This window comes from Motacilla alba, chromosome 7, assembly GCF_015832195.1.
Source record: "Motacilla alba alba isolate MOTALB_02 chromosome 7, Motacilla_alba_V1.0_pri, whole genome shotgun sequence".
Lineage (NCBI taxonomy): Eukaryota > Metazoa > Chordata > Aves > Passeriformes > Motacillidae > Motacilla > Motacilla alba.
In genome coordinates this window covers 558,464-566,701 of record NC_052022.1, presented here as the reverse complement: position 1 = coordinate 566,701, position 8,238 = coordinate 558,464, and positions in this window count along the sequence as shown.

The window sequence follows — 8,238 nt, the reverse complement described above, 5'->3', positions numbered from 1 at the left end:
GTTTGCCATCGACTGACAAGTGATTTACGCTCGCTGCTGTAACGTGGTTAAGCTAGGAAAAGCTATTCTCTTAGGCGGCCCTTATTCCTTCAAGGTTTACAACTGTATCCAATATCCTATCGCGTGTGATCGCCGCCCTACAGAACGCCATTAGGGGAGATATCAGGAGCGTTTAATCTGTTTGCTGACATAAAGGTGACAGTGATAAAGTCCTGGCTCTGACGCCGGGGCCCGGCCAGCTCAGACGGCTTTTGCACAGCAGGAGGGTGGCCGAAGTTCGGGGCTCTGACTGGAGCGGCTCCAGACTCCTCCACAGCTTGTCCCGAGAGCAGACACTGCTGATGGGGACTCCTTTTGGCTGGAAGAGGGTGAGCTCTGGGTCCCAGTCCTGGCAGGGTCCCGTGCCAGGCTGGCCAGGGCTTGGAGCAGCCTGGTGTGGCGGGCAGCGACTGTCCCAGCCCGTGGCAGGGGGTGGATGTGAGATTCAAGGTCCCTTCTGGCTGAAACCAGCCCGGGGTTCTCTGATTCCATGAGCCTGGAGCCTGTCACCGTGGTCTCCTAGTGCACAGGTGGAGAACAGCCCCTGGCCCTGCACCCTTCACCCCTGACCTGGCTGTGCCTGAGACTCCTGCAGCCCGGAGCCAAGCAGCTCCCAGGCAGCCGCAGGGCCTGCCAGCAGCACAGCGGCAGCTCCCGCTCCGCTCTGGCTGCTCCCAGGGCAAAAACAAACAAGCAAGAACTCTGCTGCAGTGCTCCCATTTGTCTGAAATATTTTCCAGATTATTTGCTTGAAATTCTTCCGCCACAATCTTCCCATTGTGCCCGTCAGGAGGACGCCCTGAACAGCCAGGCTGTTCTCCATCAATGTCCACTTTCTTTTGGCACCAGAGACAGGAATGCTGGAGTGACTCGGAGCAGCAGCTCCAGCTCTCCCCAGAGAGAAGCAGTGTCAGTCGGAGAGGCAGAGGCACTGTGGCTCCACGGTGGCACCACTTTCACCACACTGACGTTCACCAGCCACGCTGGGCAGGGCTGGGGCCCCAAAGCCCCGAGGCTGCCCTGCTCTGTGTGCTGGCAGAGCCTGGGGCGCCCAGCAGCAGCAGCTGCCCTGGGGCAGCACCGAAGGGCTGCCGGAGCAGGGCTGGGCTCCGAGGCTGGGCAGGGTCCTGGGTCCCGCAGAACTCACCGGTGGGGCTCAGCTGTGCTGACCACAGCTGGGAGCCCAGGGGTGAGGAGCCACGGGTGAATCAACAGGCCACTCTGGTCACAGAGAACGGGGAGTTTGGAAGCAGGGCCCGCGATCCCCAAAGCTTGCAAGAGCTGGAGGGGGGCAGGAGCTGTGTCCTGGGAGATGTGCCTGAGACCAGGAACCGGGAATGCTGGATTCAGCACAGGGACCGTGTTGGAACTGTGACGGCTGAAAGGTTTGGGCTTTCTGAATTTAACCCTCAGCATCTCCTGAGTTTATCCCCCTGACCTTGGAGCAAGAAAGAGCCTGGGATTCCAACAGCACCAGGGCCCCCAGGAACCCCTGCAGAGCCCTGCTCCTCCCTGGCACCGTCCCTGAGTGAGCCCCAGCTGTCCCTGAGCCGGACAAAGCGGGCATTCTCTGCTGCAGTGCCGCGCTGGAAATCCTGACTCACAGGGACACTCGTGCCCTGCCACCCTGCCGGGCACCGGGGTCCCCCCCAGCAGCCCCCACATTCCAGCCCCAGGGCAGGGCAGCCTCCAAGCCCCGGGGATGTCCTGCCTGCCTCCAGCAGCTCCACGCACAGATGGTCACAGCTTTCCTCCAAGGCGGCAGAGAAGGTCTCCCGAGCTGGGGGCGCAGCCAGGCCAGTGGAAATCTCTCCCTGAAGGGGAGCTGTTAAGGTTGTGTGAAAACACAGTGCCTGCTGTGCTTTTTTAAGGAAAAAACAGTGCCCAAGGCAGGGCTGAGACCAGCAATCTGCCTGCAACAGCGCCTGCTCCAAAACGGCAGAGAGCCCTGCGTGCCCAGGAGTGCGGAGCCCTGCGTGCCCAGGAATGCGGTGTCAGGCACGCTGGGTGGGGGCTCCAGCACTGCCCCAGCCCCCCAGCCCTCCCAGCTCATCAGCTCGAGCGTCAGGACCACCGGCCTGTCCTGACCCCTCTGGGAACGGTGCCTGTCACTGCCTCCACAGAGCTGGAGCAGCTCCGTGGGGCCGCCCCAGTACAAGGACACTGTTGGTCACTGGGTCTTGGTTCCGCGTCCCTTCCACTGAGCTGATCAGTGCTGCTTTTCAGCAGAACCAAACAGGAGGGAACCGTGGAGCAGCAGCTGTGCCCCCAGGGGTGAATAACGCAGATTTGTGCCGAGGAAGTGCTGTTTGCAGACTGTCTCTTTGACCTGCAGAGACGTTCTGCTCCACAAACAGAGGGACTGCAGCAGAGCCCCAGCACTGGCCAGGCCCCGTGGAACGTGGAAGGTTCTGGTGCCCACGGGCACATTCCCAGCGCTGGTCTCTGAGGATGTGGATGCATCTGCAGCCAGCCCTCAGCAGCATCTGCTTGCACACGAACGTTTGGACCAAGGTGCTGTCAGTTCCGGAGGCACACAGGATCCCCATTCCAGCTGATGCATTCCCTGGAGTGAGGTGGAAGTGCTGGCAGCTCTTAAGCTTAAAATGAGAGTGAATTCAGCCTCCATCCCACTAAATTATCCAGCAAGGGCTGAACCCTATTTTTCTTTTGAAGAAGAACAAGGGCGCTGAAATAATTTGTGGATCTGGGTTCCTAATCTTAAATAATTTTTACCATTTAAAACAGTTTTTGCAGGAAATATTTTATAGTTAGAGAAATAGTTTTTGACATTTTGGGGGGAAAAGAACAATGGACCGTTTACAGGTCTACACAGTAGATTAATGAATCTAATTGAGTCTGTAGGGAAATGCTTCAGTTTAACTACTGGAACTAATTTATACATTCACTACATCGTAATAAGTCAATTTAAGTTTCTGGAAATAAAACTGGATATCCTGGGTATAGATTTGAACTATAAATTTCTGCAAGAAAGGAGTCTGTGTGTTCATTATACATTGTAAAATTACCATATGGACCTGTCAACACTTCTTAGCACAGCTTTGTAATAATGTCATTTAGTTTAACATTGTAATGTGCCAGCTGAATTAATGCGTGTGGCACAACGAACGCCTCCCACCGCCGGTTTGGGATGGGGGGGGCAACTTTTGAAAGGGTTTGCAATGCTGAAGAGTTTTGTCTGTGTTTGCCCGGCCGATATCTGGCCTGTGATCAGGAGCTGCCAGCAGCAGTGAGCGCCCAGGGCTCCGGCAGCTGCTGCTGGGGTGCCAGGGTCAGTTTCCAAGCAGCAGACCCAGGCTGCCGTGGCAGGGCCCAGCAGAGCCTCAGCCCGGCTGCAGCACAGATCACAGCCTTCTCCTCTCGCTGTGGCTGCCGAATTTCTGCTGCTCCCTCGCTTGTTTACAGCCCACGGCCGGCGCTCTGCTGCCCAGGCGGGCTGAGGAGCAGACACCCCTCGCTCCAAACCCTTCCATCCTTGCTGTGCTTCCAGCTCCCCACTTTCTCTGACGTGCTCGTGACGCCTTTTCCACTCATCTCGTCAAAAAATGAAAGCCCTCGGTGGCAAATGGAGCCCGAGACAGAAGCAGCAACATTCCCATTCCCTTCTGGCGGGTTTCTGTGCAGACACATCCCAGACCGGACCCTGCCCAGACCTGCGTCCAGCTGGCAGCTCACCTGAGAGCACCTGAGCCACATCCCCGTGGCAGAGCACCCGGGTGAGCCCCTTTCCTGTCCCTCTGCCTCCCACCCAGCCCATGCCCCACGGGAGCCCCCCAGCCCAGCCTGGGGGTGAGGGGGCCCAGCTCCAGAGGCTCAGGGGCCACAGCTCGCTGACAGCAGCGCTGGGTGCAGGGGCTTCCCCAGCACATCTCTACCTCTCTCCCACTTTTCCTGCTGTAGGACACCCCAGGACCACGCTCAGCTCCTGGAGGCCTGGGAAGAGCAGCCCCAGCCCGCAGGGTGTGTGCCAGATGGGCCTGCCACGGGAAAAAACAGGCACAGCAGAAAGGCCGAAATTCCCCATTGTATCCCAGACCCAACCCTGCTCCGGCCTGGACAGAGCATTCCAGGGGCAGAGCTAGCCACGGGAATGCACACACAAAACCCACAATCATCCCTACAGCCTGCAGGGGTGCAAGGATCCAAGGAAAAACTCCTTTAGCAACCCAAACACCCATCCTGCAGCGCCGACCGTTCTCACTACCAGAGCCGAGCTCCTCCCGAGGATGCTCCACATAAACCAGCTAACATTTCTCCCTTTGTCCTTTATTTGTCTAATTCTTTGCTCTCTTCCTCTCTCAGCAGCCTTGGGAAGTGACACTGGAGGTGTCGTGGAACTCTAGGGCATGTGGCCGGAGGAGGGGAGGGCAGGTGGGCTTCTACCTAAGGGGGGACAATGCACCTGCTGATGTCCCTGCAATGGGGCTGCAAGGGTGCAGCTTTCCCGTCTCTCTGCTGGGGCCGTGTGCCCGTGCAGCAGCAGCAGAGCAGCAGCAGCAGCAGAGGCAGCAGCAGCAGAGCAGCAGCAGCAGCAGAGGCAGCAGAGCAGCAGCAGCAGCAGAGGCAGCAGGTACCTGCCGTGCAGCGCTGCCGGGGCCGGCTGCCGGCGCGCACAAGCTGCAGAGATGCTGCCTGATTTCCCTCAGGATGCAGCGGGGCAGGCTGGAGAAATCGCTGAAATTCCTACCTCAGTGAATCGGCAGAACAGGCTAATCCCCGCAAAGAGAGAGGATTTAGGATTTGGCTCTCGGGTTCTTTATCCAATTGCACAAATCTGCGCAGCCCGGCCCTGCCGGAGCGCCGGGTCAGCGGCTCCGCCGTGGCACATGCATCAGAGGGCTCCTCTTTGGGATGGGTGCGGGGAAACAGACCCAGTTTGGGTAATTAAATACTGTAACTGAGGCTTGGCATCGCTAATTACGTATTAAAATCCAGCGGCTATTTACATTTCTGCGCCTGGATTTCTACTGGAAGCTGGCGGTTAATGTCACCACTTATGCAAACCCGACGGCATCTGCCTGTAAAAGGCTGATTGTAAAAGCTGAGCACTTTACCTATAAATTCATCTCGCTAATAAGCAAAGCGCTCGTGACTGAAAGTCAAAGAGTCTTTGGAAAGTAGTTGGGTGTTTTATTTCCTTTAAAAAAAAAAATGTATCTGACGGCAGCCAGGCAAGTTCTGGAGAGCAGCGCGAGCGCCGCGAGTGCCAGCGCCGTGCTCGCTGATCCCGGGCAGGGTGATGAATAGCGGCTCCTCAATTACAGCTCTGCTTCATTCCCCCAGTGACTTGTATCCGGGTTGATATACAGGCGCTGTGATTGCGCTTGTTTCCCAGTGCAAGGGAAATGCCCTTCATGAGAACGTTATTAATTAGGCGGAGCTGTAATTGTGGGAACGCTGTGGGAGTGGCGGCGGCTCTGCCGTGCCCAGGTAGCACATCCCTGGCGCTGGCAGAGCGCTCCCACACGCTCGTCCCAGCGGGACAGCTCGGCTGGAACTCGGGGGGCTTCCCAAACCGCTTCGGCTCTCCCTGGAAACGCCCATTCCCTGTGTCCGTGAGGGATATTTTTCCATTTCTCGCGCGGCCCTTGTTTCCCCTTAATAAACCTGTAATTGTACATGCTCACGGGTATTTGCCGTGCTTCACGCCTTGACATCTCCTGCCTGAACCTTATCCAGGTTAAGAGAGGTCACGAGTCAGTAATGATTTCCCAAGAGCCCCAACCCAGAATCTGGGTTTTTTATTTGGAATATCTTTTATTTAATTAACCGCTGAACCAGGCAGACGGTGCTTCCTGCACACCCTGCCCGTACAAGGAATATCGCAGTGAATTTCCAGCGGGAGGATTTCTGCCTCCCACTGCGCCAGGCGGGCAGTGCCCACTGCCAGAGAACCCCGCTCTGGGCTCCTGCTTCCGTTCCCCCTCTTTCCTTCTCTCTCTTTTTAATTATGAAAATCAAGGAACCCACAATTCCCATGGCAGCTGTGACTACATACAGACTTGAGCATAAACTGTGCAGCAAATGCTTGGTTTGTGGAAAATCATGTTCTCTGACATATGTTTCTCATTATGGGGTGGATTTGCAAAGGAACGAGGCTGGTTCCTCCTGCAGGTGCGAGGCAGAGCCCTGCATCTCCTGCATCCTGCTCTGCACCTGCAGCCCAGCACGTGAAGGGACACGGGAGGCTTTGCCTTCCCTTTGCAATGCAAGCAGAGGAGCAGTCCCCGTGTCCCTGTGTCCCCGTGCCACACGCACCCCGGGGATGTCTGGGAATGCACCACGGCTGTGCTGGGAACAGCCCGGGGCAGTGAAAGGTGTCCCTGCCCACGGCAGGGTGGAACCCAAACCATTCTGGGATTCCTCCCGAGGGGCAGTGGAGGGGCAGGTACCCATCTCCTCACTCCCGTGACCGGTGACAGGACTCCAGGAAATGGCTGGACCTGAGTCAGGAGAGGTTTAGGTTGGAGATGAGGAAAGGCTCTTCCCCCAGAGGGTGCTGGGCACTGCCCAGGCTCCCCAGGGAATGGGCACAACCCCAGGGCTGCCAGAGCTCCAGGAGTGTTTGGACAGTGCTCTCAGGGACCGGGTAGGACCACTGGGCTGTCCTGTTCAGGACCACGAGTTGGATCAATGATCTTATGGGTCCCTTCCAACTCAGCATATCTCTGATTCTAAGGCCATCCAGGTTTCTGAGGGTCCCTCAAGTGCCAGGACTGGACTGTGAGGTCTGGGCTGCTGCACCAGCCCCTGTCCCTTGACACGTCACCCAAGAACAGGGGCTGAGCAGTGACAGCCCTGCAGCAGCCGAGCAGGACCCCAGAGGGCAGGAGTGCAACCAGGAGAGGCTCATCCTCATCTGAGCAGTGGGATGGTGATGGCCCTGGGGAGCTGATCAGTGTCCCCACCGATCCTGATTCCCATCCCTGAGCAGGAGCAGCTCAGCCCTCGGCCCCAGACCCCGCCGGTCCTGCCGCTCCCGCTGTGCTGGGCTCAGCCACTGAGTCCTCCTCCGTCTCCTTCCCCTAGTAAAGAACACTTCCTCCCCCTCCTGGCTGCTCTAATTCCATCCTTCCATGGCATTAACTGTGTGTTCCTGCTCGCCCATCGTCAAACATTTTCATTTCAGCTCCTTTCCCACACCCCATGTCCGCCTGTCTCCATCCAAAATTCCTCGTGTCATCAGAAGTTCAAAAGTTTTAGCAGCAGCAGGTTGCAAACAGGACAGAGAATTTCGTGTTAATCCAGAGGGGGTGGCAAATCCATGGGCCAGGAGACGGAAAGTTTCTGGTTCCTGCAGAGCCGTCAATCTCACTGAAGGAAGCGCTGCACGGAGACTGATCTCACAGCTCAGCCCACACAAGCTCTCTGGGGGTGCAGCCCTGCCTTCGTCCCCAGCCATCACCTTCCTCACACCTTCTCCCGTGCTGAGCAGCACCAGCCCCTGGCACTGGCTGTGCCAGCACCACCCCTTTCCAAAATCTGAGTGAGCAGACCCGGAGCCCTGCTGCACTGAGCTGCCTCTTCCTGCGGGATGCTCTCGCTGGCAGGATGCTTCTGAGCACACACAAGTCTTGCCTTCCCTTTCACTGGTGGTGCAGATAATTCTGTAGAGAACTCTGTTGCAAAAAAAAAAAAAAAAAAAAAAAAAAAAATTGCCCAGTGCAATGGTCCTGTGTGGAACAGCAGCAGAGCAAGTCTAACCCAACCTCCCCGGGCCTCTTGGAACAGCAGATCCGACCCTCGTCCCTCCATTTTGTCAGCTGAGATCTGTGCAAGTTTGGGTTGGAAATAAAGAAAAAGAAAAGCAAGCTTTGGGTGTAGAGAGGAATGTTTTCTGGTGTTTGTTACACACAGCCCCCGAGCTGTGAGAGTGGAGTTGCCATTAGGTATTAACTAGACAGGTATTAGCAATTGCCCATGTCACTGCTTTAAAGGAAATCAATAGACAACATAAATGCAAAATCAAAAGGTTCTTCCCCTGATGGTGTCATCTTGCCAGCGCTGAGCAAATAAACCCCAAAGCACCTTGCACTGCTCCCCGGAGCCTTCAGCAGGCTGGGATTGCCTGGGTGTCCCGGGACATGTGGGTCAGGGATCCCTGTGGGTCGGAGATCTGTGAGGACCAGAGGTCAGTGTGGGTCAGAGATCCCCACAGGTCAGAGATCCCCACAGGTC